General features: G+C 43.1%; 1 long non-coding RNA gene and 1 pseudogene across 2 annotated transcripts; both read left to right on the plus strand.

Annotated features, from left to right (window-relative positions):
• The first annotated feature begins 923 nt into the window (after positions 1-923).
• Positions 924-15448, plus strand: LOC145536445 (uncharacterized). The gene is made up of 2 exons (XR_014075855.1): positions 924-1785; positions 12755-15448. It is a non-coding gene; the product is annotated as an uncharacterized LOC145536445 (long non-coding RNA).
• LOC145536443 (serine palmitoyltransferase small subunit A pseudogene) lies at positions 2642-4312 on the plus strand (annotated as a pseudogene). Its single transcript, XR_014075852.1, has one exon. The product of XR_014075852.1 is annotated as a serine palmitoyltransferase small subunit A pseudogene (transcript).
• Positions 15449-16866: the final 1418 nt, after the last annotated feature.

Consider the following 16866-nt stretch of genomic DNA (forward strand, 5'->3'; position numbering starts at 1 on the left):
GACGTGTTTCCTCTCTAGGACCGGACGCCGCCTCTCACTGATCCCTGAGGTCGTCCTCTCTAGGACCGGATGCCGCCTCTCGTGGCTCCGTGGCGTCTTTCCTCTCTAGGACCGGATGCCGCCTCTCACTGATCCCTGACGTCTTTCTTCTCTAGGACGTGACACCGCCTCTCACTTCTCCGTGATGTCTTTCCGTGACGTCTTTCCTCTCTAGGTGCTGTCGCCGCCTCTCAGTGATCCCTGAGGTCTTTCTCTCTAGGACCTGACGCTGCCGCTCACTGCTCTGTGATGTCTTGCGGTGACGTCTTTCCTCTCTAGGACTGGATGCCGTCTCTCAGTGATCCCTGAGGTCTTCCTCTCTAGGACCTGACGCTGTCGCTCACTGCTCTGTGACGTCTTTCCGTGATGTCTTTTCTCTCTAGGACCTGTCGCCGCCTCTCACTGATCCCTCCGGTCTTCCTCTCTAGGACCTGACGTTGCCTCTCACTGATCCCTGACGTTTTTTCCTCTCTAGAACGTGACATCGCTTCTCACAGCTCCGTGATATCTTTGCTCTCTAGGACCTGACGCCGCCTCTCACTAATCCGTGCGGTCGTCCTCTCTAGGACCAGACACCGCCTCTCACTGATCTTAGACGTCGTTCCTCTCTAGGACTTGACGCCGCCTCTCAGTGTTCCGTGACGTCGTTCCTCTCTAGGACAGGACACCACCTCTCAAAGATCCCTGAGGTCGTCCTTTCTAGGACCGGACGCTGCCTCTCACTGATCCCTGACGTCTTTCCTCTCTAGGACGTGACGCCGCCTCTCACTGATGCCGGAGGTCTTCCTGTATAGGACGGGAGGCCGCCTCTCATGGCTACGTGGCGTCTTTCCTCTCTAGGACCGGACGCCGCCTCTCACAGGTCCGTGATATCTTTCCTCTCTAGGACCTGACGGCGCCTCTCACTGATCCCAGACATCTTTCCTCTCTAGGAAGTGACGCCGCCTCTCACTGCTCCATGACATCGTGCCTCTCTAGCACGTGACGCCGCCTCTCACTGATCCCTGAGGTCGTCCTCTGTAGGATCGGACGCCGCCTCTGATCCCTCCGGTCTTCCTCTCTAGGACCTGACGTTGCCTCTCACAGATGCCTGACGTCTTTCCTCTCTAGGACATGACGCCACCTCTCACGATTCCCTGATACCTTTCCTCTCTAGGACCCGTCGCCGCCACTCAATGATCCCTGACGTCGTCCTCTCTAGGATGTGACGCCGCCTCTCACGTCTCCGGGACGTCGTTCCGTGACGTCTTTCTGTCTAGGACCTGACACCTCCTCTCACAGCTCCGTGACGTCTCTCCGTGTCGTCTTTCCTCTCTAGGACAGGACACCGCCTCTCACTGATCCCTGAGGTCTTTCTGTGACGTCTTTCCTCTCTAGGACGGGACGCCGCCTCTCACTGATCCCTGAGGTCCTCCTCTCTAGGATTGGACGTGGCCTCTCACAGCTCCGTGATATCTTTCCTCTCTAGGACCGGACGCCGCCTCTCACTGATCCTGACGTCTTCCTCTCTAGGACAGGACGCCGCCTCTCATGGCTCCGTGGCGTCTTTCCTCTCTAGGACCGGACGCCGCCTCTCACTGATCCCTGATGTCCAAAGAGTCGGACACGACTGAGCGACTGAACAAAACTGAATATCTAACAGCACTCCTATATTCATATGTGAAATAATAGAGTATTGCATATGTAGATCAAGGAAACCTGCGTCCAAAAGTCTTTGTGTGAAATATAAAATATACCAAATTTCAGGTAAGATCATCTTTACCTCGATTTTCATTTTTGAAATGTACAAAGTTTCTATTTCATGAGTGAAAATTTGCATCGTGCTTTCATATTTGAGCTATGGAGAACATACTTCATGTCAGATCTTAATGGAGATTTTCATACAGAACATATGTAAAATTCCATACTTCAAGCAGAAAAATGTATACTCAAATTGTCCTATGTGAGATATACACAATTCCATATTCATGTAGGAAAAAGTGTGCGCAGGCATCCGGATGTGTAACATCCCATAAGCCATGTATCATGACCAAAAATATACAACTAGATTTTCAAAAGGGAGATGCAGATTTCGTATTTCATGTAGAAAACTCTGCACCCATATTTTCATCTGTTAAACATAGAAAAGTACATATTTCATGCAGGAAAATCATCCTTCAGGTGTACATATGCATGAAGTGGGGCATCCAAAGCCAGTGATCTGGAAGAACCCAGAGGAATAGGGTGGGGAGGGATGTGGGGTGGGCTTAAAGATGTGTTGGACACATGTGTACCTATGGCTCACTAAGGTTGATGTATGGCAAAAACCGTCACAATGTTGTATAGTAATCATCCTCCAGTTAAAATAAAGAAATCAATTTAAATTACTAACAAAATCAGAAAGAAAAGCACAAGGAACTCTAGTCAGTGCTCTGGTGACACAAATGGGAAGACAATCCAACATGCAGGGATCTATGTAAGCATATAATTGATTCACACTGATGTACAGGAGAAACTAATACAACACTGTAACTATACTCAAATAAAATTGATTTAAAAATATTAGAGCGGGAGGCCGGCCGCACAGACTGACGTTTGGCTGCAACGCGGGAGACGCGTGGCAGGGATGGCGCTGGCGCCGGCCTGGAAGCAGGTGTCCTCGTTCTTCTACCAGTACCTGCTGGTCATGCCGCTCTACATGCTGGAGCCCTGGGAGCGGACTGTGTTCAATTCCATGCTGGTTTCCATCGTGGGGATGGCACTGTACACAGGATACGTCTTCATGCCTCAGCACATCATGGCGATACTGCACTACTTTGAAATTGTACAGTGACCAACATGTGACCAAGTCAAGAAGCTCCTTAGGGAAGACCCATCGCCTGAATTTGGAAAGAGACTTCATCAGATGTCATAAGAAACTCTCCTAGATGTCAACATAACCAACCCTATGAATATAAAGACTAAAATTCATGAGTAGAACAGGAAAGCGATCCTGACTCATGTGTTGTGTTCTTTATTTTTAATTTTAAAAGAGGCTCTTGTATAGTAGTTTTTGTCTATTTTAACATTGTAGTCATTTGTACTTTGATATCAGTATTTTCTTAACCTTTGTGACTGTTTCAATATTACCCAGTGAAAGCTTTTCTTAATGTAACTTTGAGTACATTTTAATTGCTTTCTATTTCTAAAACGAAAAGTCATTAGTTGGGCGTTACTGTTCTTGCTATCGTATGGCATACATATTTGCCTGGAAATATTTATACTCTTGACCAAAGTTTTCTAAGAAAAAAAGTTCAAGATTTGGGGCAAGGGGGCTGGGGAGGGAGGATATTTTATTGAGAATTATTTACAAAAGACTTATCTGTAAGTTTGAACTCAGGAGTACAGTTTTAGTTATCTGGACTCTTATCAGCTTTTGCTTTAACCTATAAAGTGTTTCTAAATGAAAAAGGAAAATCTCACTAAAGTTAAAATAAGGAACATTTCACCTTTTAAATATTTAGTTCATGTATGAACTCATTTCCAAAAAATTTTGATGATGGTTCTTGTGACAAATGGTGGTTAAGTAGCATTATTATGTAAGGCTTATATATCATAGAGTCTTTTTTAATTTTTAATAAATTTATTTATTTTAGTTGGGGGCTAATTACTTTACAATATTCTAATAGTTTTTGCCATACATTGACATGAATCAGCCATGGGTTTACATGTGTTCCCCTTCCTGGACACCCCCACCCACCTCCCTCCCCATCCCATCCCTCTGGGTCATCCCATTGCCCCGGCCCTGAGCATTTGTCTCATGCATCGAACATGGAATAGTGTTCTGTTTCACATATGATAATATACATGTTTCAATGCTATTCTCCCAGAACTTCCCACTCTCACCTTCTCCCTCAGAGTCCATAAGACTGTTCTATGCATCTGTGTCTCTTATTCTGTCTCGCATATAGGGTTATCATTACCATCTTTCAAATTCCATATATATGCATTAGTATACCGTATTGGTGTTTTTCTTTCTGGCTTACTTCACTCTGTATAATGGGATCCAGTTTCATCCATCTCAATAGAACCGATTCAAATGTATTTTTTTTAATGGCTGAGTAATATTCCATTGTGTATATCATAGAGTTTTTAACACAAGGTAAATGAGCTTCTGAGGGCCATGAGTAGCACTGTACTTCCTTAAATTTAGTTTCATGATTTTAATGGGTGCTGCAAATGCATTTGCACATTGCAATATGATGAGATGAATTGTTAAAAACTATAACATAAAGAAATGTAAACCTGGTTAAAATCCTCTCACTCTTTGTATTGTTTTTTTTTAAAAAAAGTTTTTTATTCCGTAAATATAAGATGACTACCTAATTTGTTGATTTAAACTCATTAAATTCGAAGAGAGAAAAATAAAAAATATTACAATGCAACTAGACCTCCAGCAGTGAATAAATAAATGGTTCCCCTATTTGGATTACATATGTCTTTAGGGACATTCCGCTAAGTAAAATATTTCAGTTAGAGGAAGACAAAAACTTGATCATCACATGATATTTAGTTAAAATACCTGAGGTATAGAAACAGAGAGTTGAATGTGGTTATCAAGGGCTAGTGGAAATGAACCATGATGGTCCAAGGTACCAAGTTTAGTCATACGTTGAATAATCTCACCAAAGAAGATAGTGTAAGAGGGCAGGAGGAATATGGAGCTGCACACTTAGCTCATGTCCATTAGTGAAGTTCGAAATGCAGCTCCACCAGAGTCAGCCTCTCAGAAGAGTTTAGTTAAAGATATATTGCAGGCTTTGCCCAGGGCCCTCCAGGTCCTCTGGCCTCCGGCTGAGTAGCAAGCCAGGGCACCTAGGAACAGGCTAAAGGCTGTGTCTTGCAGTGGCCCACAGCCGCTTGCTAGAGCCACTCACTGGCCTGGCTCCTGGTGCAGAGCAACAGCCAAGCTCTCCCATCCCCACCTCCATGACTGAACGGTTGTGGCTTCCGCATGAGTCAGTCTACCGGACCTAGCCCCCGCCCACTGGGTAGACTGAGGAGACTGAGGACCAGCTGCATGCTGGACACCTGGCTCCCTCATTGAAGATGACTGGGCAAGGTATGGGGACCTTGATAAGAAGAGGGCACAGAGAACTGAGAGCTGCCTCTTCAGCTGGGACTGGCTACCTGAGGGAAGATCAAGACTGGGTGCTGGATGAATGCTCCCAGTCAGGATAATCAGCCTGCCCAGGGACCCCCTCCTCCTAAACAGGACCTTGGAGTGTGAAAGTCAAGCTTGGAAGCTTTTCTTTCAGCATAAGGAATCATATTTGTTTTGATAGAGGCTTACATGAACACTGTTACCTCACCGTGACCTTATTTCAGTAGCAGAGGATCTGAGCAGGAGACGTTTGCAACAGTTAATCACACCCCTCCCTCACCTCTCCCTGAAGTGTATTTGCCTGAAAACTCTTGGGGAGTTCAGGATTTTTAAAGCCATATGCCACCCATCTCCTTTCATGGCCCTGCAATAAAACTCTCTCTGGTTTAAGCTCCAATGTTCTGATATCACTTGGCCTAACTATACTGGGTACGTGGGTATTCATTAACAGTAGTACCTAAAGTCCCATTTCTGTAGAGGGTAACTATCTGAGAGAATACCTCACTCCCAAACCACATTCAGTCATTAAATTATGTGCAATTTATCATTCTTCCATAGAAAACAAATTACCAAACACTGATGGCTACAACAAATTACCAGGTGAATTTGGGACAAAAGAACTGTGACAAATGATGTCATCTGGTCTTATTTGAGGACTACATATTATTTTGTAAACTTTGTAATGACTGTGCTTAATAGGATCATTTCAGTCGCTCAGTCGTGTCTAATTTTTTGCGACCCATGCACGCCAGGCTTTCCTGTACTTCTCCATCTCCCGGAGCCTGCTGAAAGATATGTCCATTGAGTCAGTGATGCCAATCGAACTTAAAATCAGTGTTGAAAGTAAGCAGCATGTACATTTTTCTAATAATAACATGTTAAATAGAAAAATATTCATCAGGTACAGTACCAGACATACGAAAACAAGTGTCTTAAGATTTCTCTTCTCTTGAAAATCAAAAGCATATGAAAAGGTTGATTAAAATATCTTCTCCCCCAAAGAGAACTAGCACATCCTCTTTGCTGACACAAAAACAAGACTGTGAATAACTGAACTATAACAAAATTCTAAGTTGAGCTAGATAAAACTGAACATTAGATTTTCTGTAAATCTATGTTCTATTGAGGTGGTTGCTAATTTATCTTCTCTGTATAGACCATATGCCAGAACATTTGGACTTCATCAATACAAAATACACTGAGAGAAAATTAATTTGGCTATTCAATAGCAAACAGTTTAGTTACTGTTCTTTTTGAAATCTATTTTCTTCAATAACTATACCAACATATTTTATGGCTCTTCTCTCGTTCAAAGATTATATCAATGGATTCATTTGAATCTCAATGGAGAAGAGGTACAGACTGTTAAAAACTGGAATAATGAGCCTACAGTTTTTCAAAACGTTATGAAGAACACACATAATAAAGTGAAGGTTCATATAAAATACACATAATGCTTGTAGTGAAACTTCATGATAAATGTAAAACTGCAACTGCAACTGGTACGAATACCGATTTGGTTAACATCTGGAAAGGATAGAAGAGAATCAAAACAAACCAAAGAAAAAGGGGAGAAGTTCATGCTGAACTTCAAGTTTTGTGTGGAAACGCTGAAGAATAGTGGACAAATCAATACTCAGGAAAAGAAAATGTGCTCAGCATTGTTCAAATAAAAATAATTATTTCTAATATGCATGATTTCAACTTATGAGTCCTTCATTAAAAAATTATTAGAGGACTAATTAAGGCAAGTAATCACTGATGGCATAAACAGAGGCAGAAGTTTTGCTGAGCAGAAGATCTTTTTAAACCTCAGAAAACCAGTGAAGTTGCTCAGTTGTGTCCGACTCTTTGCGATCCCATGGACAGTAGCCTACCAGGCCCCTCCATCCACGGAATTTTCCAGGCAAGAGTACTGGAGTGGGCTGCCATTCCCTTCTTCAGGGGATCTTCCCAACCCAGGGATCGAACCCAGATCTCTCGCATTACAGGCAGATGCTTTACCTTCTGAGCTACCGGGGAAGCCCCAAACGTAGGCAATGTCAGGAATGGGATTAAACCTCAGATTAAAGAAAAAACACCAGAAGAATTTATGGTAATAAAACACATGGAAATACGGAAATAAGATAACTTTTTAGAGTAGACTGGTGAAATTAGAACACTGAGATACCACTACAGACTTATTGGAATGGTAAAATACAAAAATCTGACAAACCATTTGCCGGCAAAGATGAGGGACAACAGAAACTCTCATTCGTTGTTAGTGGGAATGCCATTTGGAAGCAATTTCTTACAGAGCTAAACATTGTCATACCACATGATCTAACCATTGTGATCCTAGATAGTTCAGCAAACGATTTGATAGCTACTGCCCACACAAAAACATGCACATGAATTTTATAACAGCTTAATTCATGCTATCTCTCTCCCTTTCTCTCTCTCTCTCTCACAAACACACACAAACACAAATTGGAAGCAACCAAAGTGTGCTTTAATAGACGACTTGATAAACTACTATGGTACATCAACATAACAGAATATTATTGAAGGATAAAACAAAATGAGCTATCATATCACAAAAAGAAATGGATGAAACCTGAATGAATGTTATAAAGTAAAATAAGCTAGCCTGGAAAAGATCACACACTGCATGCTGCCAATTATATGACATTTTGCAAAAGGTAAAACTATAGAGTGAATGAAAAATATCAGAGACTTTTTTGTTTTGCTTCAGAATAGTTTTATTAGTTTGGATAATGTATGTCAACGTTCAACAATGCCTCTCCTACTTTGACTCACAAATCCACTCAGTCGGATTCTTCGTTGCCCCAGAGCTCATAGGTCTGTGGGAACCTCGACATTGAGGGGGGTGTGGTTACCACCGGTCGACATGGCGAATTTCAGATTCCACACACTGGACACAAATTTCACAAGGTCCATCTCGAGCAGGGTTAAGGTATGGAAAGGGTAGTCTTCTTCAGAGGAAGAATTTCCTTTTTCCTTCTGAGAGAGCCAAATGAATGGTCCTAATGGGCTACAGGAGTCTGCACTTTACTCTCGCCACTCTCTCCTGCCAACTTCACTGTCACGTACATCAGCACAATGAAGAAAAGCCAAAGCAACGTGATCTCAAGCAAGTCTCAGGCATGCTCTTGTAGATTCTGCCGAATTAAAAAGTGCCCTCCACAGAGCAGCTTCCCCTGGATTTCTTCAGCTTTCTCTCTCAGAAAAGTAAACTTTAAGGCGTAGACACAGGTAACACCCATGGAAAAGCACAGGATCAATTTGAAGGACCACATGGTGAGCCGAGAGGAAATGGCTCCTGGTGCGCTGGTCTGCCCTGGCACCTGGAGACTGAGGTCCAGCCAGGGCTGGGCCCTTGGTGACGTTATAGATGCCCTGCCCCATCCAGAACCCATGTGGCCGTTGTGATGACTTCAGGGCAGAGGATAAGGAGGCTTGCAGGGGTCAACTCGCAGTAGGGCTTAAAGGAAGATGGTGAAATTTCCAGGAGGTAGTTGCAAAAGGGTTGGAGGGTGACAGAATGCCATCTCCTTGCCAGTGTATTCTTTCTGAACCTGGTGCTCTACTGGGAGGGTGGGTCCATCTTTCATTTTTATTTTTCCATTTGCTAAATCCAGACACTGGGTGAGCAGAGCAGACCCATGGGCACGTGGCCCTGTGGAACAGAAGGCCAAGTGGGAAAGAAAGATAGTAAAGGAGAGACCGCAAACTAGGAGCCGCTGAGGTGTTTTGTGTGGCCTTCACTGTTCCTAAGTCGTGAGTGACTCCTTGGGACCCCGTGGACTGTAGCCCAGCAAGCTCCTCTGTCCCTGGGATTTCCCAGGCAAGAATACTGGAGTGGGTTTCCATTCTCTTCTCCTGGCATAGAGGATGTTTTAGGGCAGTGAATCTATTCTGTATGATATTATCATAAATAGATGACACTGCATATTTGCCGAAACCCTTAGAATCTTACAGCACATAAAGTGAATCAATGTATGCATATTAAAAAAATTTTGACATCAAGAATGGAATACAGAATCTGTCTAAACAATCTAATTATATTGCAAATATTTAAAACAACCTCAATCAGATTCCCTGACATAAGTAAAGTTGGAAATGAACAGAGTTTGAAAGACTGAAAGCAAAAGATAAAAGCACTGTAATCTAGTTGATAGTGTTCTTTCTCGTAGTGATATAGGTTAACAATCTTGATATGGTTGCATATGCGTACATGAATTAAACTGTTAAATAGATGGCGCATGAGTATACATACATATATCTCTTTGTTCTGTGAACTGAAAGAGTCTAAGAGAAATGATACTCCCCAAATCTGAAAGAAATAATGATGTAGAAATAAGCACACATTTTGGTTCCCAATACTTTTCCCAAGGAAAGGAACCAGGCTTCTAGGAGAAATTGCTGATTATAGGGCTCAGAGAAGAAATATAGAAGAGGAGTCTGGAGGATCTTATTGTATCAAAAATGAAGTGGAAAAAAAAGCCCCACAGTAATGGGGTTATGTCAAAGAAGACAGGAATGAGCTTCCAATGGCCAAAACTAGAACAGGATGAGCAAGTAATAAGTTAAGTATGTCATTCTTTGGGATTATACCCCAAAGTATAAAGCAACTATTCATAAAGCAATTTGGCAAGGTCTATCAAGACAGGCATCTATGATAGGGGGCATGGTACTATAGTGGGCCAGATGAGATGGTAGGGATGAAGAGGATATCCATGAAGACAGAGTAGCCTAGTATGGGGAGTCAGAACTCAAATAGGGTGAAATGATAAGATCCACAAGAACAGGGAAGGGAGGTGTGTAGTATGAGATGTGAGAATTGAGCAGGGAAAAAAGGATATCCATCCCAGGACCTATCATGGGCAGTCAGTGCCAAAGTGGGATTAAGAGGCCTTCACAGAGCAGAGAAGCCTGCCACAAGAGTCAGTTTAGTCCAAAGGATATTAAATAGGAGGCTGGCCAGGCATGCAGAGTAAAAGCCTAAGTCCAGAGAAGCGGAAATCCACATGGAGGAGGCAGAGTGGTATAGAATGTCAGAGGCCAAGCCGGAGGAGGAGGGCATCCATGCATGGAAGTGGGCAGCCCTGTGTGGGAATTTAGAGTCTGAGTGGAACAAGGAGAGTATCTGATCTTGGGGGTATCCCATTGCAGAGTATCAAGCCCAAGCAGGGTAAGGGGGTTATGTTGATAAAATGGTTGCTTGGAGCAGGTGTCAGAGTCTGAATATGTTGAGAAAGGCATTCACATGGGTTGGGGACAATCCAGAGTTTTGTGATATCAGAGCCAGAGCTATGAAGGGGGCATACACACACAAAGGCATGCACACACATATACACTTCCCAGACTCTGTCCAACGACAGAAACTGGAAAATACTGAGTACCTAAAAGTCTCAGATATTGGATTCTAAATTCCATTTTCCGCCAAAAATTTTTGGGATTTCTGGGAGAAATTGTTAATTCCATGGCAAGGTCAGGGAAAGTACAAGATGAACCTGGAATATCTTGTACCAAAAGCATCAAATTGTTCAAAGAATGATGGGAAGATGGCAAAAGGACAGAGAGCCTGGCTTAAGGAGATTCCCAATGTCTGAGGCTGGAACAATATGAACATCAATATAAATAATGACGGTAACAAGTCACAATTCCCTTAGTAAAATCAGAGGCTATTAATCAAATAGATTTAATTAAATTAATAAATCTAAATTTTGATGAGGAATAAAATATGTATATTTTTTAAAATACAAAAGAATGTTTTAATGACAAGTTACGGGAGAGTAACTTAACAGTGGAGAAGCTTGACAGCAACCACTTTAATGAAGTGATCCAAGTGAACATCATCAATATTGGGACATGCTGAAATCACGAACCACTTGATAAAATGAGATATGAACACAGTATCATTTCCATCATTTTCCTGTCAACGATGCAAAATATGATATTCTTCGTGATCAAACACTGGGTGGACCAAGCTGAGGAGAATTCTACAAAATACCTGGCCTCTAGTTTTAGCATTGGAGTCATACTGCCTCACAGAATGAGCTGGGAAATGTTCCTTTCCACATCTATGGATACATTTAGTATGCATGTGTGGAGAATTGGCCTGACTTTCGTTTTAAATATTTGGTAGAATTCAGCAGTGTGGCTATCTGGGTCTAGGTATGGTAGGGGGATTTTCGTGAGGTGGGTTGGGTAAGAAGCTTAACAATGAATAATTCTATCTGTTTACTTCAGATTTTCATTTTCTTCTTGAGTCAATTCCAGTCAATTGTGTATTTCTAGAAATTTGTCCGTTTCATCAAAATTTTCTCATCAGCGCATATTCCAAATCGGGAAAGGATTCGAAAAGGCTATGTATTGTCACCCTGCTTGTTTAACCTATATGCAGAGTACATCATGAGAAATGCTGGACTGGATGAAGCACAAGCTGGAATCAAGATTGCCGGGAGAAATTTCAATAACCTCAGATATGCAGATGACACCACACTTATGGCAGAAAGTGAGGAACTAAAGATCCTCTTGATGAAAGTGAAAGAGGAGAGTGAAAAGTTTGGCTTAAAACTCAACATTCAGAACACTAAGATCATGGCATCTGGTCCCATGACTTCATGGGAAGTAGATGAGGAAACAATGGAAACAGTGAGATACTTTATTTTGGGGGGCTCCAAAATGACTGCAGATGGTGACTACAGCCATGAAATTAAAAGATGCTTGCTCCTTGGAAGAAAAGCTATGACCAACCTAGACAGCATATTAAAAAGCAGACATTCCTTTGCCAACAAAGGTCCATCCACCTTGTTAAAGCTGAGGTTTTTCCAATAGTCATGCATGGATGTGAGAATTGAAGTATAAAGAAAGCTGAGCACCAAAGAATTGATGCTTTTGAACTGTGGTGTTGGAGAAGACTCTTCAGACCCCTTGGACAGCAAGCAGTTCCAACCCGTCCCTCCTAACAGAAATCAATCCTGAATGTTCATTGGAAGTACTGATGCTGAAGCTGCAACGTCAATACTTTGGCCACATGATGCGAAGAATTGACTCATTTGAAAAGACCCTGATGCTGGGCAAGATTGAAGATGGGAGGAGAAGGGGACACAGGGAATGAGATTGTTGGATGGCATCACCGACTCAATGGACATGAGTTTGAGTCACCTCTGGACGTTGGTGATGGACAGGGAAGCCTGGCATGCTGCAGTCCACAGGGTCACACGGAGTCAGACACGACTGAGTGACTGAACTGTCTGACTGATTTCTTTACAATTTTATTTATTTCTCTATATTGGTAGTAATTTCCCCTATTTTCTTCCTAATTTTGGTACTTTGAGTCTTCTTCCTCCCTTGATCAATATCGCTAAAGTTGTGTTATTTTGTGACCTTTCTAAATAACCAAATTTTCATTTGTGGAGTATATTTTCATTTATTCTATACTCTATTTCCTTTATTTGGCTCTAATATTTATTGTTGACTATGTCTGCCTGTTTGCGTTCAGTTTTCTACATTCCCTAACTTAGGGGTGGTGTGTTTTTGCTTTCATTCCCCTCAAAGTAATTCAACTCAATGTTCCTACCACAGGTGCCGAAGTAGCTCAAGCTGATCAGTCATATGAAGACCTAGAAGACCTCCTAGAACTAACACCAAAAGCAGATGTTCTGTTCATCAGATGGGATGGGTAAGCCAAAGTAGGAAGTCAAGAGATTCCTGGAGTAACAGGCAAGTTTTGCCTTGCAGAACAAAATAAATCAGGGCAAAAGCTAACTAAATTCTGCCAAGAGAATGCACTCATCATAGCATATACCCTTGCTGAACAGCACAAGAGACGAGTTTACAGATGGACATGACCAAATGGTCAATACCAAAATCAAATTGATTACATTCTTTGTAACCAAAGATGGAGAAGCTGTATGCATTCAGAAAAAAACAAGACCTGGAGCTGACTGGCTCTGCTCATCAGCTTCTAATAGCAAAATTCAGGCTGAAACTAAAGAAAGTGGGGAAAACCACTAGGAGAGCCAAGTGTGACTGAAATCCAATCCCCTATGAATATGCAGTGGAGGTGACCAATAGAGTCAAGGAATTAGACGCAGTTAACAGTGCACCTGAAGAACTATGGATGGAGGTCCATAACACTGTACAGGAGGCAGCGAACAAAGCCATCCTGAAGAAAATGAAAAACAAGAAGGCAAATTAATTATCTCAGGAGACTTTGAAATAGCTGAAGAAAGAAGAGAAGCAAAAACCATGGGAGAAAAGGAAAGGTGCATCCCACTAAAGGCAGGATTCCAAAGTACAGCACCCAGAGACAAGAAGGCCTTCCTCAATGAACAGTGCCTGAAACTAGAAGAAAACAACAGAAGAAGAAAGAATAGATATCTCTTCATGAAAACTGGAAATATCAAGCGAGCACTTTGGCCATAGATGAGCACGATAAAGCAAAGGTAGAGACCTAGTAGATGCTGAAGAGATCTAGAAGAGATGGAAATAATACATGGAAGGTCTATATGAAAAAGATCCTCATGAACCGGAATATTTTGATGGTGTGGCCAGTCACCCGGAGCCAGGCCTTCTGAAGTGGGAAGTCAAGAGGGCTTTAGGAAGCTCTATTGTTAATAAAACTAGAGGGTGCCATAGAATTCCAGTGGAACTATGCAATTCCCAAAAGGATGATGCCTTCATGGTGCTGCATTCAATATGTCAGCAAATAAGCAAAATGCAGCAGTGGCCATAGGACTGCCAAAGGTCAATCCTCATCTCAGTTCCCAAGAAGATTAGTACTGAAGAATGTGCTAACCATCTGACAATTAAAAAACTTGAGGAATGAGCACATAGTTTCTCAAAACCATACGAAGAAGACAGATAATAAAGTCAAGATTCTTATAACATACATATAAGCTTGTAAGTAAACTTCAGGGTGAATATACAACTGCAACCGGTAGTAACACAGATTTGATTAACATCTAGTAAGTATCAAGAAAATCAAATGATATTAGGCAAAATCAAAACAAACAATATTAGGCACATTACCTGACATCTCCTTACTTCCACTTATGAGCTGTGTGATCTTAGGCACGTTGCCAACCTCTCTGTGCTTCCACTTCTGAACTGTGTAATCTTAGGCAAGTTGCCTGACCCAGGTGTGCTTCTACTTAAGAGCTGTGTGATTTAAGCTAGTTGCCTGACCTCTCTGTGTTTCCATTTCTGAGCTTTCTGATCTTAGGCAAGTTGCCTGAACTTTCTGTGCTTCCACGTCTGATCTTTGTGATCTTAGACAAGTTTGCTAACCTCACGGTACTCCCACTTCTGTGCTGTATAACTTAGGCAAGTTGCCTGACATCTACTTGCTTCCCCTTCTCAGCTCTGTGATCTTAGGCAAGTTACCTCACCTCTCTGTGCTTCCATATCTTTGCTATGTTCAGTTCACTTCAGTCTCTCAATCCTGTCTAACTCTGTGTGACCCCAGGGACTGCAGCAGGCCAGGCTTCCTGTCCATCACCAACTTCTAGAGCTTGCTCAAACTCCTGTAAATCGACTCAGTGATGCCATCCCACCTACTCAGCCCCTGTCGTTCCCTTGTCCTCCTGACTTCAATCTTTCCCAGCATCTGGGTCTTTTCCAATGAGTCAGTTCTTCCTCTCAGGTGGCCAGAATAAGGGAGGTTCAGCTTTAGCATCAGTGCTCCCAGTGAATATTCAGGATTGATTTCCTTTAGGATGGACCTGTTGGATCTCCTTGCAGTACAAGGGACTCTCAAGAGTCTTGTCCAGCACCACAGCTCAAAGGCATCAATTCTTCGGAGCTCAGCATTCTTTTTGGTTCAACTCTCACATCCATGCATGACTACTGGAGAAACCATAGCTTTGACGAGATGGAACTTTGTCGGCAAAGTGATGTCCCTGCTTTTTCATATGCTGTCCTGGTTTTTCATAGCTTTTCATGCAAGAAGCAAGCATCTTTAATTTCATGGCTGCAGTCACCATCTGCAGTGATTTTGGAGCCCAAGAAAATAAAGTCTGTCATTGCCATGAAGTGATGGGACTGGATGCCATAAACTTAGTTTATTGAATGTTAGATTTATTTAAGTCAGCTTTTTCACTTTCACTTTCATGAAGAGGATCTTTAGTTCCCATTTGCTTGCTGTGTAATGGTGGTATCATCTGCCTAAGTGAGGTCATTGTTATCTGTCCAAGTTGTCTCGATTCCACCTTGTGCTTCATCCATCCCGGAGTTTTGCAAGATCTCTGCATATAAATTAAATGGGCAGAGTGACCAGATACAGCCTTCTCCGATTCCTTTCCAAATTGGGAACCAGTTTGTTGTTCCCAGTCTGGTTCTAACTGTTGATTCTTGACAAGCATAGACTTCTCAGGAGGCAGTTAAGGTGGTCTGGTATTCCCATTTATTCAAGAATATTCCGAGCATGGTCCTAAGATAGCAGAGGAATAGGATGGGGAGATGAATTTCTCTCCCAGAAATTCACTGGAAGAACATTTAGACGCCGAGCAAATACCACAAAACAACTTCTGAATGCTAGCAGAGGACATCAGACACACATAAATTCAGCCCATAGTCTTCGAAAGGAGGTAAGACAAAATATAAAAGATAAAAAGAGAGACAAATGACGTAGGGATGGAGATCCATCCTGGGAAGGGAGTCTTAAAAAACAGAGAAGTTTCCAAACACCAGGAAACACTCTCTCCGGCGGGTCTGTGGTGAGCCTTGGAATCGCAGAGGGCAAAATAACTGGGAGGAAAAATAAATAAATAATTAAAACCCGCAGTTTACTTACCTAACAGCAACTCCCAGTGGCCGTGCAGCCCAGACGCGCGCCTCCCCAACTAGCAAGTGGGGGCTGGGCATGGAGGGGCGGGCTGCATTGTTTTGGGTAAGAACTGGGCCTGAATGCCAGAGGGCAATCTGAGGGAATTAGATTGAGACAGCAACCTAGACTGTGGGATAGCTTTCCTGAGAAAAGCCTTAACCTAAGACACCACCAGGCCCACTCACAGAACAAAGGACTGAGCAGAGAAAGCCTGCTGCATACCGGCCCATCCCCCGCAGGTGACAGGCAGGTGAGGGCAGCCAGAGCCGGCAGGGTGGAATCGCGGCCCCAGAGAGGCATCCTATACCAAACTGCAAACAGACCTCGCTGCTAACCAGGACTTTTTGGGACTCTGGAGGGTCGACACCCGCTGAGAGGGTCACAGCCAGAGATCAGCTCCCCAGGGGAGAGCACGGAACACCTGGGAAGCTGTGCCCATTGTACACCCATAAAACTGAGCGACTGGGATGGGGGAAGGGAAAAAGGTGCAGCCCCTGACCACGCTAGCCAAAAACCTGGTCACCGGAGCTGCTCGGACCTGGGAAGGACACAAAACTCAGGCTCAACCAAGTCTGAGCCTTTGTGAAGTACCCAGGAACCTGAACTTGAGTGGCTTAAACCTGGAAAGTACAGGGAACCCCAGGGGCCACTTCAGACAGTTCCCAGCAGTGCAACCTAGAGCCTGAGCAGTGTAGACTGGGAAAGCACACACACCGTGAGCAGGGCAAACCCAGTGTGGCTGAAACATTGTGAGCACAAGCCCATGAGATGTGTTTGCAGTGTTCCTCCCTCCCCACAGCCTGACTGAACAAGTGAGACTAAAAAAAAGTGACCACCACTGCCCCCCTTGTGTCAGGGAAGAAATTAG

The sequence above is a fragment of the Giraffa tippelskirchi genome, chromosome X (assembly GCF_054371585.1).
Source record: "Giraffa tippelskirchi isolate mGirTip1 chromosome X, T2T-mGirTip1v1.2.pri, whole genome shotgun sequence".
NCBI lineage: Eukaryota > Metazoa > Chordata > Mammalia > Artiodactyla > Giraffidae > Giraffa > Giraffa tippelskirchi.